The sequence below is a fragment of the Amblyomma mixtum genome, chromosome 2 (assembly GCF_055824585.1).
Source record: "Amblyomma mixtum isolate Tamu chromosome 2, ASM5582458v1, whole genome shotgun sequence".
In the NCBI taxonomy this organism is placed as follows: Eukaryota; Metazoa; Arthropoda; class Arachnida; order Ixodida; family Ixodidae; genus Amblyomma; species Amblyomma mixtum.
This window is the reverse complement of record NC_143013.1, coordinates 217,116,944-217,132,768: the sequence shown is the minus strand read 5'-3', so window position 1 is coordinate 217,132,768 and position 15,825 is coordinate 217,116,944. Positions and strand designations below refer to the sequence as shown.

At 45.9% G+C, this 15,825-nt stretch overlaps 1 long non-coding RNA gene across 1 annotated transcript; it reads right to left on the bottom strand.

Annotated features, from left to right (window-relative positions):
• Window positions 1–8,450: 8,450 nt before the first annotated feature.
• LOC149362568 (uncharacterized) lies at window positions 8,451–10,081 on the bottom strand. The gene is made up of 2 exons (XR_016288213.1): window positions 10,014–10,081; window positions 8,451–8,608 (listed from the first exon to the last, which is right to left on the bottom strand). It is a non-coding gene; the product is annotated as an uncharacterized LOC149362568 (long non-coding RNA).
• Between the last annotated feature and the right edge of the window lie 5,744 nt (window positions 10,082–15,825).

The following is a 15,825-nucleotide window of genomic DNA, read 5'->3' as shown; positions in this document are numbered from 1 at the left end:
TAAAGATCTTTCGAGAACATTTTTAAGAAATGGGTAGGAAGTTTTGTTAAATCTTCCAATAATTCCAAAAAGACTTTAACGACTAATGAAAAGTCTCCTGACCAGGCTCTAAGCGCAAGTGTTGTTCGACGGTAGGACAGATTAATACTGAGAAAAAATGTTAATCTGAAGTCCTAAGTTCTTCTCCCGTTATTGTCCTAAAAACTGCCCTTACTGCAATTCATTGCTTTTTCTACTGCAAAAATAGACGAGCCAAAAGATGCTTTTGGTCTGCTTCCAACAAAAACTTTGCATCCGAAAACTGAAGAAATATTGAGGTTCCATAATTTTTTTCCCTGTAAGAACAACCGATTTTGAGAAATGGCAAAGGCTACTTTTCCGTCATTGTGCTATGTGGTTTTTTTTTCAAGAAAAACTAGAACGCTTCACGGAAGACAAAACAAATTTTTCTTTGTCGACACATTTACTCATCACATGCAAAAATTTTATTGGATACGAAAAGTGGTCATGGGACCTTGATTACCATTCTGCTTTCAACACACCCTTATACATAGAGGGCGTTGCACCTAAGACTTTACACAATTTTTCAAAAATAGGTTTTTGTGTTAGAAGGGCGGTTATTTCAACGTAACAATTTCAGTGGTGTTGTACATCACAACACAAATATGATGTGATAACTAGCAGGCTGGTTAACTAATACTGAATGGTCAGCTTTTTAACTATTACTATTAGTGTCGATACTTAGTGAGAGGGGTGTAGTTCGCCATGAGTAATAGCCGTAAAATTATTTACAATTTCAAAAACATGATAATTCTCAGTGCTGCGGCCCAACAAATTTTGTGCATTTTGACGAGTTACGTGCCCTGGAGAGGTTGCTTTGCCTACAAGCTTCTCGAAAGCGCAGGTATTTAGGCGCGATAAAGCCAAAATTTTATGGGCCACAGCGCGGGGGGTAAGCGCATTTTCGAAATTCTAAAGGAACATATGGACATGAATTACAGTGGGCTTCACGGTTCTCAAGGATTAAGGAGGCTAAGAGCAATAGTTAAAAATTTATTTCTTCAGTAAGATTTAGCCAGCCTGCTTAGCACTTCTTACCTGTTTTCTGATGTATAGAGGGCAAAACTCATCTCTATAACAATCTAAATGTGCCTTCCGCAGCTCAAAAAGCCGCTGCGACTCGGCAGGCAAAAAATGACGATGAAATCCTATAAGTTTAACAGCACATGATTATATCCACACCGGCTTGAACCAAATTTTATCGCTAGGTATCGCGTGTTCAGCCCAAAACACGCCAAGAACGTGTTCTACACAAGCGTTTTACCATCTGCACAATACCGCTGACGAGCTATGCCGAAAAAGCGCTCTTTTAAATAAAAAAAGCCTATCTTTAAAAATTGTGTAATGCCTTTGGTGATCCATTGTGTACAGTGCCCACCGTGGAAACAGCCCACTGCTGCAGGTGAAGCTTCAGTGAAATTTTTCGCGACAGGTTGATCGAAAAGAGCAACCTAGATCTCACAAGCACAACCAGTGTGCGCATTTGTTTTTCAGTCTCGGACTTTCCGGGGCTGCTTGCACACTCGCGTCCGGTATTCGTTTTTCTCGGGGAGCCCGAAAGCTCCGCCCACCATCGCGCATCGCCATAGCAACGCGTTCGTTTTTCGCCCATGGCCGTCCGCGGGCTACTTGGGGCTGCGGGGAAGGCAGCAGACGACAGCTGCGCGCCGAGCTGCCAGCCACATTGAGTGATACTCTGCGTGCATTTTGCGTACTTTTCGTGTTCCTAGAGGACGATATCGTGATTTAAAGCTTCGCATGAGCTTCGTAGATGCTCTCTGAGCCATCGCAAGACTTTTTGTTCTTGTATCTTCGTTATGTTTTCTTGAAATCCACCACACAGGGAGCGCTTTAAGTCTGCCCTTTAAAAAATTGAGTGGATAGGACAGCATAGCCGATGGCGACTTGGTCGGGATGTAGAAGAAAGCAAATTCTCTGAGATGAACTAGCGACGGCTAGCGACGGTTAGGGTCAGTTGTAGAATATTTTTTATGCCTTCGTCCTGATGCGAAAGTATCCCCGCAGGTGTTATTAATTATGATTTCTTGTACGACATCGGTTCTTCGCCTGTATTTCGAGAATGACTCATTGATCTGGGCCTGTGCCGATCGATAAGGTCTTGTCTTTATCAAGTTCATACAAAATAAACACAAGCCGACTGTGTTGTTCTCAATATCTTTTAGTTCCTAACCTCGGGATAAGGCTTTATAGTTAGCAGAACAAGAATCAGAAGGAAAATAGCTCGGAAAGGTGACAGTGTAAACGGAGTAAGCATAACAATGTCCCCAGGCTAGAAAAATTTCCGCAGGCTATCGGTTCATGCCAACAGCAATTTTTGGCACTAAAAACTAGGTGCTCAACCTATAACCTATTCGGTACGTTAAAGGCCACCAGCCAGCTTCAAATTTTTATTTATAAAATGTGCCGAAAGGGCTATGCTGCCCCTTTAAACAAGAATGAAGCTTTTTAAATTCATAAACTTTAAGGTGCACATGGAAAATATTGTTACGGGGTAGTTCCGCTTGGGATTGCAGAGAGCGGACACGGAAAACAGGGCTTTAAAACCACAGGCGTTTACTGCAGGCACCAGCCGACACTGCTCGACCGTCGTCTTCTTCACAAAAACTCAAGAGCTTCTTCTTCTTCCTTCCTTATGCATGCACCGCCTAATGTAACACTACCCCGCCGGCTGAAAAGCACCGTCCCGGTGCGTACTAGCGTCCAAACCAGGGTCCGTGTAGTACGGCTTGAGGCGTGCAACATGTACCGTCTCAGTGCGAGGTGTGGAGGTATGGCGTGAGGGATGCAAGGGCACAATTTCGTATGTCACTGGAGTCACTTGTCGTAAAATACGGTAGGGGCCTGTATATCGTGGCAAAAGTTTTTCCGAGAGGCCAACGCGGCGAGCTGGGGTCCAAAGCAGCACGAGAGAGCCGCAAGAATACTCGGTGTTGCGATGACAGGAATCATAGCGACGTTTCTGGGAGTGCTGGGAGGCTGTGAGTCGGTTGCGAGCAACAACGCGGGCAACGTCAGCTCGAGCTATGGCGTCACGGGCATATGAGCTGGCAGTGGCGACTGGAGGGAGCAGGCTGTCGAATGGAAGCAGAGGGTCACGGCCGTATAGAAGATAAAAGGGGGAGTAGCCGGAAGTGTTGTGACGCGACGAATTGTATGCAAATGTCACAAATGGCAGCGTGATGTCCCAGTCGCGGTGGTCATCAGACACGTACATAGACAGCATATCAGTCAATGTCCGGTTAAGGCGTTCGGTAAGCCCGTTCGTCTGTGGATGGTAGGCAGTCGTGAAAGAATGACGAACGTTGCACAACCGTAGGATCTCGTCGACTATACGCGCAAGAAAGCAACGGCCACGGTCGGTGAGCAGTTGGCGGGGAGCTCCATGGACGAGTATAACGTCGTTGAGGAGGAAAGCAGCGACATCGGTTGCACAACTGGTTGGTATTGCTCGTGTGACCGCGTAGCGTGTGGTGTAATCAGTGGCCACCGCAATCCATTTGTTCCCCGATGCGGAGAGCGGAAAAGGCCCTAGAAGGTCCAGACCCACGCGAGAAAAGGGGTCTATGGGGATGTCGATCGGCTGCAGAAGTCCAGCTGGTAAAACTAATGGCTTTTTCCGGCGTTGACAGCGGTCACAAGCAGCCACGTATCGGCGGACTGTGCGGTAGAGGCCTGGCCAAAAAAACCGACGGCGCACACTGTCATATGTGCGAGAGACGCCTAGATGTCCCGCTGTCGGAACGTCGTGAAGCTGTTCAAGGACGGCTTTGCGTAGGTGCTGAGGGACGACTAATAGAAGGTCAGGGCCATCAGGTCGCATATTGTGCCGGTATAAGGTGCCGTCGCGGAGCACAAACAAACGAAGGGCAGGGTCATGGCGATCGGCGCAGAGGCGACTGATAATTTCGCGAAGCTGAGGGTCCTGGCGTTGCTCACGGTAAATGTTGGAAAAGTCAGAAATAGAGAGCACGAAATCGTCATTGTCGCATTCAGGTTGGCTTGGCGGGTCGACTGGATGACGGGACAGGCAATCGGCGTCTCGATGCAACTGGCCAGACTTATAAACTACTGAAAAATTGTACTCTTGAAGGCGCAAGGCCCAACGTCCAAGGCGGCCAGTAGGGTCTTTGAGTGTAGAAAGCCAACACAAGGCGTGGTGGTCAGTGACTACTGTGAATGGCCGCCCATACAAGTAAGGGCGGAACTTCGTAATGGCCCAGACTAGGGCTAAGCACTCACGTTCAGTGATGGAATAATTCTGTTCGGCCTTAGAGAGGAGTCGGCTGGCATAGGCGATGACGCGAGGGGAGCCGAGCTGACGTTGTGCGAGAACGGCACCAATGCCATGACCACTTGCGTCGGTGCGTACTTCTGTGGGTGCTGATGGATTGAAGTGAGCCAACACAGGCGGACGGGTGAGGTGGGCAATAAGAGCGGCGAAGGCGGCCGAGTGTTCGTGGCCCCAGGAAAAGGAGACTTCTTTTTTCAGAAGCTGCGTGAGTGGACGGGCGATTTCCGCGAAGTTTGGTACAAATCGCCGGAAGTATGAGCAAAGTCCGAGGAAGCTACGCACGTCGCTGCTAGATTTCGGTGTAGGAAAACCACTTACAGCGCGAATTTTGTCGGGGTCCGGCTGTATGCCATGGGTGTTGACCAAATGTCCGAGGATCTTGAGTTCCCGGCGACCAAAGCTACACTTCTTGGAGTTCAACTGAAGGCCAGCTCGTCGGAAGACGCCAAGAATAGCCGAAAGACGATGGAGGTGGCCCTCAAAGGTTGATGAAAATACGATGACGTCATCGAGGTAGCACAGACATGTGGACCATTTGAACCCGCGTAGTAAGGAGTCCATCATGCGCTCGAAGGTCGCAGGGGCATTACATAAGCCGAAAGGCATCACCTTGAATTGGTAGAGTCCATCCGGGGTGACAAAAGCCGTCTTCTCACGATCTCGTTCGTCAACAGAGATCTGCCAATATCCAGAACGGAGATCGATGGAGGAGAAGTATTTGGCACCATGCAGGCAGTCGAGGGCGTCATCGATCCTAGGAAGAGGGTACACGTCTTTCTTTGTTATCTTGTTGAGGTGTCGATAATCTACGCAAAACCTCCAGCTGTTGTCTTTCTTTTTGACAAGTACTACCGGAGACGCCCAGGGGCTGCTCGACGGCTCAATAATGTTGCTGGCCAACATTTTGTCCACTTCTTCCTGAATGATATGGCGTTCTGAAAGAGCAACTCTGTAAGGCCGTCGGTGAACAGGGCGGGCATCTCCAGTATCTATGCGATGTGTGACGACGGACGTTTGGCCCAGGGATCCGTGACCGAAATCAAAAATGTCGCTGTACGACCGCAAAAGGCTGGCAAGGGCACTGGCATATTCGGGACGCAGGTCAGAGGCAACCATGGCTGAGATGCGGTCCTCCGGACTATGTGACGAGGCAGGCTGTGCAGGTACCTCGGCGTGACGGTCGGACAGCACTGCAGAAATAGTAAATGTGGACAAAGGTGACAGCTCGGCAAGGCAAATGCCCTCCGGGAGAACTTGCGAGGACATGCTGAAGTTGAGTACGGGAATGTAGGTGAGGTTGTTCTCGACGTGTACAATGTTATGAGGTAGGGCGATGTTGTGTTGTAGAGTGACGTCGGTGATGGGGTTGACAACGTAGTCGCCGTCAGGAAGGGAGGGAAAAGGTGACATGGGCACGTATACTGCCGCCTCGGGAGGTAGGCGAGTAAATGTACTGGAGCGGAGGCGAGGCTGGGAATGGTCAGCACTGGGGTCGTGAACACAATGGGGCAGGGCTAGGCGCAGAAGTCCGGAGGAACAGTCGATGAGAGCGGAATGGGCTGTTAAAAAGTCTAGGCCTAAAATGACGTCTTGAGGACAAGTAGTAAGGACGGCGAATAGCACAGGTACGTGGTGGCCGGCGATGCTAACGCGCGCAGTGCACATTCCGATGATGGCAGCAGTGTTTCCGTCAGCAACACGAACTGTAGAGGTGTTAGCGGGCGTAAGAACTTTTTTGAGGCGCTGGCGGAACGACGAACTAAGGACTGAAATATGGGCTCCAGTGTCAATGAGAGCGGGCACAGGGACTCTATCTACGAGGACATTGATCAGGTTGCGGCGTGGTGCGATGGTCGAGACACAGTTGGCTGTCCGGGTCGGTAACGCAGCGTCACGTCCGGGCGCTGCGTCGCCTAGTTTCCCGAGTAGGAGTCTTGGTACGTTGGGGACAAGCTGCGGCGAGGAGTAGGTGATCGGGAACGGTGGGCCTGTGGCGATGGCGAACGGCTAGGACGACGGACTTGCTCAATGTTTTCGGCACGATGCTGTGCTGGGGTGACAGAAACACGCCGCGGTGCATAATAGTCATGGCGGACAGGGCTGTAGTAGGGGTGAGAGGGGGGAGCCGGGCGGCTGCGACAATAGCGGGACGTATGGCCAGCCCGACAACAGACGAAGCAAATAGGCCTGTTGTGAGACGTGCGCCACTCCGCAGGATTGCGGGTGGTGTAGCGCGGTGTGTAGGGCGGTGTGTAGGACGGGGTTGTCGTAGCAGCAGCAACCACTGGAATTGGCTGTGGTGCAGGGGGTGGCGTGGTAGGATTGCAAACGAGGCCCACATTCGCGAATTCTTGGCGGACAACAGCCTGTATCATAGCTATTGTTGCCTCTGCAGGAGGTGCTGTAAGTGGAACAGGAGTCAAGGCCTCGATTTCCCTGCGGACGATGGTAGTGAGGTTATTCTGACTTGAAGGCTGCTGCAAAGTGGGCAGATCGTCGCATGAGGATGTAGTCGCCGTGTTGGGAAGGCGCGCAAACCGATGGACGATGCGGTGCTGCTTCGCCTGTTCGAAACGGCGACACACTTGCAGGACTGAGTCCACCGTAGAGCAGTCTTTGCAGATAAGTATATTGAATGCGTCATCGGCGATACCCTTAAGTATATGGCCCACTTTGTCAGCTTCGGTCATGGAGGTGTTTACCTTTCGACAGAGGGCGAGGACGTCCTGTATGTAGGCAAGGTAAGATTCGGTTGACGATTGAGCGCGAGTAGCCAGGTCGTTTTTGGCTGCGAGAGCTCGCCCAATTGGCTTGCCGAACAAGTCCTGAAGTTTTTGCTTGCAGATGTCCCAAGTAGGCATCTCCTGTTCGTGGTTTGTAAACCAGGTCTTCGCAGTTCCCGCGAGATAAAAGATGATGTTTGCGAGCATTATGCTAGCATCCCAACGGTTATTCTTGCCGCACCTTTCGTATTCGTCGAGCCAATCTTCAACATCCGTCTTGTCTTCGCCGTTAAAAATAGGCGGATGGCGGATTTTGGTTAAGACCATGTGGGCAGCTGGAGTGTCCGGAGCGGGAGATGTGTCCTGGGAAGCCATGCTTACTGTGGCAGTCGGTGGTGTGAGTCCGGGGAGATGGCGTCCACTGCGCAAATCCAGGTTTCTGGCGCAGAAATACGAGGAGCTGTGGCCAGGGGGATCGAAAGCACCTCCACCAAGATGTTACGGGGTAGTTCCGCTTGGGATTGCAGAGAGCGGACACGGAAAACAGGGCTTTAAAACCACAGGCGTTTACTGCAGGCACCAGCCGACACTGCTCGACCGTCGTCTTCTTCACAAAAACTCAAGAGCTTCTTCTTCTTCCTTCCTTATGCATGCACCGCCTAATGTAACAATATGATGCATCCTTGGCTCGGCCAACACAGGGTACCTATGCGAACTCCAATTTACGAAGAAAAAAAACAAGCCCACGTAGATAGGTGTGTTCAAAAATGACTAATTGTGAGAAAAATAGTTACATAGACAATTATCAAACATGCACTATCGCTGGAATTCAAAGTTACAACTTGATGTACCAGCAATCTGAAAAGGAACCCAAATGCTTTTGCGACGAATGAAAGCCAGCTAGTTTTTAATGTCGAAAGCAATGCACAACGTGTTAGAAGCCAAGGGTACTAGAAGAGCTAATCCCGAACTGCCTGTTAATGTTCTTTACCGTAGGCACGGCTTCACAAGTGTAATCAGGATTAATGTCGAGTCACACAGGCAACCAAAAACCTCACGCTTCTGCGAGAGCGCCGTCAAGCTGCACATTGGCACTTCACAGAGTACCCTGAGTGATCCTTTAAAGAAATTTTCATCACTTGCCGTACAAGAGCAAATGAAGTCCATCGCGAAGAATGTTAACAAAGACAAAAAAAATGGGTTTATTTATTTTTATTTCAGGGCGCGAAAGGAGCTGTGAAATTAGGCGAATATATTTATTCATCCTGTCAGCAAACGTTGGAGATCTGCACTATGTTCTACTTGCAACGCGAGCACTTCCTCAATACTCCTCTGCGAAAGATAATGTTCTCCAACTAGCCGTCGCAGCGGCCAGAGTGGCCATCGCAGCGGGCAGACGCTCCACCGGACGCTGCGCTGTCCTGGCGGGCTTCAGGAGTCCCCTGGTCGCTGCGGCCGTGGTCGCCACATCTTCCGGACTCGCCATGGCCATCGCCACCGCAGGCCGAGGTGCCTTAGCACAAACAGTATTGTTGGTGTAAGTTAAGCGTGCACGGGATCATTGCCATGCAAGGATAACTTTAATTTCGTCATGTATCTCTCGTCCCACAAAAAAAGTACAGTTTTCGGGTAGAATGTAGCAGCCACTATTGGTGCGTACGCACAAAAACATGCTTGAAGAAGGTCTGAGGAGAATGAAGTAGATACCGGCGTAATGGGAATTAAATAGAATAGCATCCTAACGCACAGCACAGTAAAAATGTGACGTAGCCCCGTGGAGCCAAGATGGCTATTTCGAGAGGGCAATTTTTTTGAGCAATGAGAAAATGATGTCAGCCTTAGTAGACCCTACCCAGGCTTGCCATTTTACGCCGTGGTGTGGATATCGGTACGCTTGTGATTCACGAATACAATAGCTCCGAAACTTTGGCAAGGATTGCATGTGTCTCAGCAGTGTATTCGCCGCAGTCCACTGTACTTAAGTACAGCAATTGGTGTACTATCGTATCAGAATCGCTGCTTTAAGTTGGTTGTCGGGTTTGGAAGGACAAAAGCTGGCCCATGTGCGCTGTGTGCGTTTAAAAAATGCTATAAGGGACAGCCTAAATATTGGAATAGAAAAAGCGAACTCATACATTTGAAAGACATAAAATAGAGCGTGATACTGTTGGATAGGCAAATACTATGTGATGCAAATTTTTCAACAAGTTTGACAAGGCACATTCCACAAATTCCGCAGACATTTCAGAGCACTCTTCATGCAATAAGTGCCTTAAAATTCTTTAAATAAGTTTCACATTTTTTAGGCATAAAGCCCTTACTATTGCCGAGAAATAGTATACGAGCTGTGCGGTGAAGAATACATAAAAAAAAAACACTGAAAGGTCATCGAATGAGTAGCCAAGATTGTTTTGCGGTACTTCATGCGAGACACGTTACAAGCGTGATAATTTTTTACAGCTTATCGCGAGGCAGCTTTCCTGCGACAGGTAAATGCGAGGTATTCTGCACACATAATTCCACTAGCCGCGCAGCATTGCAGCTTCTGTGCCAAACAAAATGATCTTGACTAAGATTTTGAGTCGAATTTCCTTACCGCCGTTAGCTGATTCTAGCTAGCGATCTCCTTTCATTTGGATTTTCAGGCACGCCATCCACTACCCTTTGCCATTTTACTAGAATGGAAAACAATTTTTATGAGAAAGAGGCCAAAGTGAAGCGTTCTGAATTTTTCCGAGGTTTGATGAGGCGGCGTATAATGGTGTTGTCGAAGAGGTTTATTTAAGCAATTAAAGGGCACAAAGCAACTAAATTAATAAGAGTCGGAGTAAACTATCTCACCATTATTTTATGCACCACTTTCTTATGCAGCTTACCGCACTAAGTTAGATGAAAGGGTGGACATCTAGTGCACTCACCTGCTGCCAGAATGGCGAAGATAGCCAGAGCTGCCAGGAATGCTTTGCAGTTCATGGTTGATTCAGGGAAAATGGCTGCGTTAAGATAAAATTAATAATTATTAGCATCACTGTAAGGAAGTCATCTAATGGTGTTTTTTTCATGACCCTTTCCAGAATTAAACCTGAACGTCGTGTAATTCCAGATAATATATTAAGAATTATCGTCAATGAGACGGCAGGCGAACTGTCTTACTGCCCCCTTCACAAAAGAAAGCAAAGTGCACAATATAACTGACAGTTTCAAACACAAGGCAACTATTTTGTTGTTCTGCATTTGTCACTTGTCGCATCGGAATTTTTCACACATGAAACATCTTTTGTGACTATGCGCGTTGAAACAGAAAATGAACACTGAACTCTCAAATCAGCTAATAAAGCAATGAATACAAAATTGTCGCTTACATTGTGCTGCCTGGAAGCGGTGAAGAGCAGTGCAACATCGCCTGCATTCGCTCTTAATTTATACCCGTTTTTGCCTCAAAAAACGAGAATCCACGAGGCGCCTTAGATAACTGTGTGGCCAATCACGGGCGTCGGAATTATGATAGAGGAGCACGGAACAAGGGTACCGCTTTTTCTGGTCTATGATTGGTTAACGTCATCCAACGAAGAAACGCCTCCAGTAACAGAGGGAATTGAGGCCCGAGACCGTCCCAGCTGTCGTAACAAGCAGCAGTGATAACAGGGCAGCTACATCTATCCATCACGCCACCGGAAGTTGGAGAGAGAATGAAAATTGTGATATTGTGCATAACTTCTCCTATGCAGGTCAATACGCTAGGCTTAAAATTTGAACAACTACAGTAATTGCGGTCATTTGTGACCACAATGTAAGATGTCACAGCCCTGATCTTTTCAAATAACGGTATTGTTTGCTTTGTTTACGCCCCTATATATTTACTCGAGATGCAGTCTTTTGCCACAAAGACGCTTGGAAAATAAAACTGGTCTTGAATATCTGTCTTGAGCGCCAACTGTGGTTATACTGTGCGGTTCAGAAGGAAAGGCCTGAACAATATGAAGTTTGTAGACATATATAATCGAATACTACATTTTTTTTCTCTTCGTCGTTGGGTTCAGTCAATAGAAGGGTCAAAACTGGCAAGCATCACCCTGTGACGAAAAGTAAGATATTATTGAATGGAGTCTGCGAATCAGAAATTACTTAATCACGAGGACAGCAAAAAATAGGAGGAAGAAACCAAAGCGCATCGTTCGTTCGTGGTTTGTTTCTGTCTTTGTTGTTTCAGCGATAAGTCCGGCGCGGTTCCGTGCAGATGGAACAGGCAACTAGCGCACTTTATTGCACTGTTAGTGTCACAGTTCTAGCAAAATGTTCATATGCTCATTTCAAGGATAACCACTGAAGTATAAGCACTTACAAGTGCTGTGAATAAATTACTGTTATCCCAAAAGTGGTTAGTCTAGTCACTGATGTTGGAGAACCACAATCTTCAAGTGTAAAAAAATAAGCCCCGAAGATGGTTTCGTAGGAAGAGTAGAATATCTTGTAAATATGCGGCATGAAATACTTCGTTAATCATAGAATCATTGTCGAAGAACATTGCATATCCAAGAATCGTTGTTCAGTTGTAAAGAGCACAACATGCTGTGTTCTTAATGGGCTTTTAGGGGTGGTACTTTCAACACTGCGTGTAGGTTGCTTCCGTCTTTAGTCAAGCCGCTTATATAGCGCACTCAGGCCACAGCTCTATGTAGCGACTGTCTCTTGGTGATTTCCGATCATTCAATTTAATTATGTTCTCTCCTAATTTATCTGCTTCAGTAGTCCGCAGCGTAAAATAAAGATTTATGATGAGTATTTAAATCCTTTACCAAAAAATTTATTCGATATCTGTATTCATTTAGCTTTTTCAGGGACTAAGAAAATCCTCTGGCAAGTATCACAGAAATACCACACATATACGCACAATATCGGTGGATAGCTGCATTAAACACCGCCACCATTGAGTTCTCTTGAGCATCTATGACTAGGACTACGACACAAAAAAAGACAACACTGCTGACGATTTAAAGCAGACACAAAACAAGCAGTTATTGAATAGCACCACCATACTGACGATCGACTCTCAACTGATGTTAATATCGCGTGTCTGTAGGGCTGCTGAACCTGTTTTCATAATCATGTGTTACTCCAATTTTCGGTTGTGAGCAGAGCAATCACTAGCTATCATTGGAAGAATAATTTTTTATTGCAACACAAATATTCTTCAGGTGAACCAGCTTCGCCACTTAAAGGTATGGGGCCAGCTCTCAGCAATGAGTGCCGCAATTCGTAGGTCGTTGAATATGAAGAGAATTATGCGCGGTTATCTTTCATGCAAACACAAATCTGTGGTACGCTGTTGTCCCCGCTCTCTCCTGGTTTACTCCAATGCATTTCATACGTTTCACGTCTATCTCATGGACTAGTGCTAAAAATACTTTACTGATACAGGGCGATGGCATGTGGCCAGTACAGACATCTACGAAAAAACTGATGTTTAAAAGCGCTGCCCAACGAAGCTTCAAAAGGCATCCGTATAAGACGTCTGTAAAGCCATTGAAGTGGTCATTCCGAAATACAAAACCAGACTTAGTCACGTGTTTACGAATATTCTGGCCAGTTTTTTTCTCATCTTCATCTATTATTTTTTATGACTGATGCTTTCTCAGATTCTATATGCTGAAATTGTTTGTTGTTTGTTATGCAGATGATATTTTATTACGGTAGTTAACTTTGGGTGTCACAAGACTGTTATTTTCGGAGTTGTGTTGCAACTAATGTGACATATCCGACAGCCTCATTTTAGAACACGGCAGATCCTAACGCACAGAGCACTAAATTTCATTGTTGTCATTCCAAAAGAAATGTTTGAGGGGAGATCTTTATTTCACCCCCTACGTAGCTCACAGATTCTGAAAAGAAAGTGTGAGGTTCGCTTACTTTATTTATTTTATGGGGGTTTAACGTCCCAAAGTGACTCATGCTTTGAGGGACGCTTTTGTGAAGGACTCCGCAAATTTCAACCACCTGGGGTTCTTTAACATGCCTATTATCGCACACTACACGAAACTCTGAATTTCTCCTCCATTGAAGTTCGACTTACCCCGGCGAGGAGCGAACCAGGCATTTTACGGTCTACATTCAATATGGGCGTTAAAAAAAGCAGTGCGAAATTATTTAGCAGCCTAGTTAATACCTATGCCCGGAATAATCCGCGGAAGTTCCACCCTGCCTAACATTAGGGCTCCGACGAGCTGCCGCTCGACTAGCACGGTTGCTCGTGCATTCTGATGTATTCGACAAGGTGACACAGATATTGATTCCACATCGCTTAAATAAACGGGAAATGTGTGGAGTGCGCCTGTGCAAATCGCGTGTATCGTACATGAACGCACTGAAATATTATTGTGGATAGGTTTCACAGTGTTTTTTTCACTTTTATTACAAAAGCAAAATGTCATGAACGCCTCCTGCTTGCCCATCATTTGAAGCGGTTTCTTAAGTTCCCTTACGTTTTGAAAAGTACTGACAAACTCAGGTGTTTCAAGTAAGCTAAGCTCAAGCCGTTAGTACCTGTCGGAGTTTTTGATATCCGGCGGTTAAATAGATGACATTAGTTGCAACACAACTGCGAAGACAGTAATCTTGCGACAGCCCAAGCTATGTTCTTCAACAAAATAACTTCTGTGTAACAGACAACAAACATCTTCAGTATATGGTGCCTGATAAAACAAACCTTAAAAATGATAGACCAATGCGAGAAAAAAACTGGTCAGATATATGTTTTGTCTGTTACGTAAAGTTAATTGAAAGGGCCAAAAAAAAAACTCAAAGCGGGCCTTCAGGAAGTTAGCAATTATCAGTTATGCATAATAAATATACAGGATTTCTATAAAAGTGCAATTTTGGTATTTTTCGTATCAAGTACTCATGTACAGGTTGAGAACACCCATTCAGTTCACTGGGGCATAACGTCTAAATTCCACGGAATCTAATTAGAGAAATATACGCTGAAAGATCAGTCGGATTCGAGGAGTTAAAAGAGGTCAATAATTCTGCAGCGAACACTCATCGAGGCATCCGGTAATCTCGTGCGTAATACTTGAAAAAACAAACGCAGTTTGGAAATCGCCTACACCACTGGAGATCATTCATGTGCAGAACTTTGCGATGCCTGATATAAATTTTCCTAGGGTGTTCTGAACCTTCATCGTCGGATGCTGGTTAAATAAATTGTTGTTGCAAAATTATTTCCTGCGCGATCTACGTACATATACACGACTGCGAAGTAATTTACTACGTCCTGTCATAGCTGCGCCGTAGCACTGGATTAATTGTGCCCCAGGTTAGCAGAAGGCGACGGCACTCCGGCGTGAATATAGCTTCACATAGTTGGAGCGTATAAAACATGATCTCGGGGTAATTCATGGTTGCAGATTTTTATTTGTTCAAATGTTACGCGCTTTTTGCAGCGTTCTCATATTTCCGAGGGGCGAAAGAACTATTACCTGTCAAAGAGAGCACCGATGCTTGCAATACTGTTGATGAAAAAGCGAATATTTCCTTTAAACCGGTACAAGTTTCATGCTCTTTCCCATGTGATATTAGTAACTCAATGAATCACGAGCCGAGGCTTTCAACTGGCAGTAATATTTTTGCCCCAAAATATATGTGGAGTAAACGGGTCGTTGCTATTTTAAAAAGATATTTCGGCACGATTGTAACGCTCATACATAATATCAACATGGGTCTTAAGAAGTGAGTTTAGAAATTTTTTGAAGGCTGATGAAAAGAAATGTGGTGTTCATGCATTGACATTTTCTAGTAAAAATTACCCGCGCATGCAATTGTTAGTGCGTAAATAAGCCCCCTTATTGATGGGTATAAGAACATTTTTATGTTCTTCGCGAGATAGGTAAACACATTTCGGCCTATTAAAGGGACAACTACCATTAAATAAAAACTAATAGCTACAGTCTGTGAGCTGGCCAATCTGCTGTCGTCACTACATGTCACTGCTAGGCTGTGACACCTCACACTGGATTGCCGGTCTACTTCTGATAACTGTAAAAGAAATAAAGTCGCATACCTTTTCCCCTTGTCCAGTGCTTGTAAAGCCGTATATGGACACAGTGCTAGGTACTTCAGCTCTGAGTTCGGTCGTCAAAGCCTGTAGATGCGAAGAACGAAAGGACCATAGAGTGAATCAGTAAAGGACTTATTATGCAGCATAAGCCTATTTTTCGCGTGCAACGTCTTTAACTCGAAAAGAAACGAACATGAAAGCTTTCGTAGGTTATTCAAATAAGCAGGTATACTCTCTCGTCGGATGTTCGATATATTACTTTCATTATTTATCTATTTATTTATTCTGAAATTCTGTTACCTACAGCGCCTTTGGGGGCGATGTTGTATGGGGTATACAAGGGGAAAAATAAATTTCCGTAGAGATGACAATAATACAGAAAAGGGAGAAAGAACACAACGAGTAAAACAACAACACTTTCCCTGTATTCTCCGAATAATTTTATTAGTTAACTTTTTTTATTACTTTCCTTATTCCTCTGCCACTCTCCGTGTTGCGTTCATTTCAGCTTACGGCGCCATGCTACGGCTGTCAAAATGCTTCTTTTGAAACAGTTTGGGGGGAACGGCGCACTTGTTATTTGAGGTGTGCAGTCCTTAGACCCTGAAGTGTTTTGCAAACGAACCACAATAGTCACTGCTGTAGCGAGAGTACTGCTGCAGCATCGCTTTCAAACA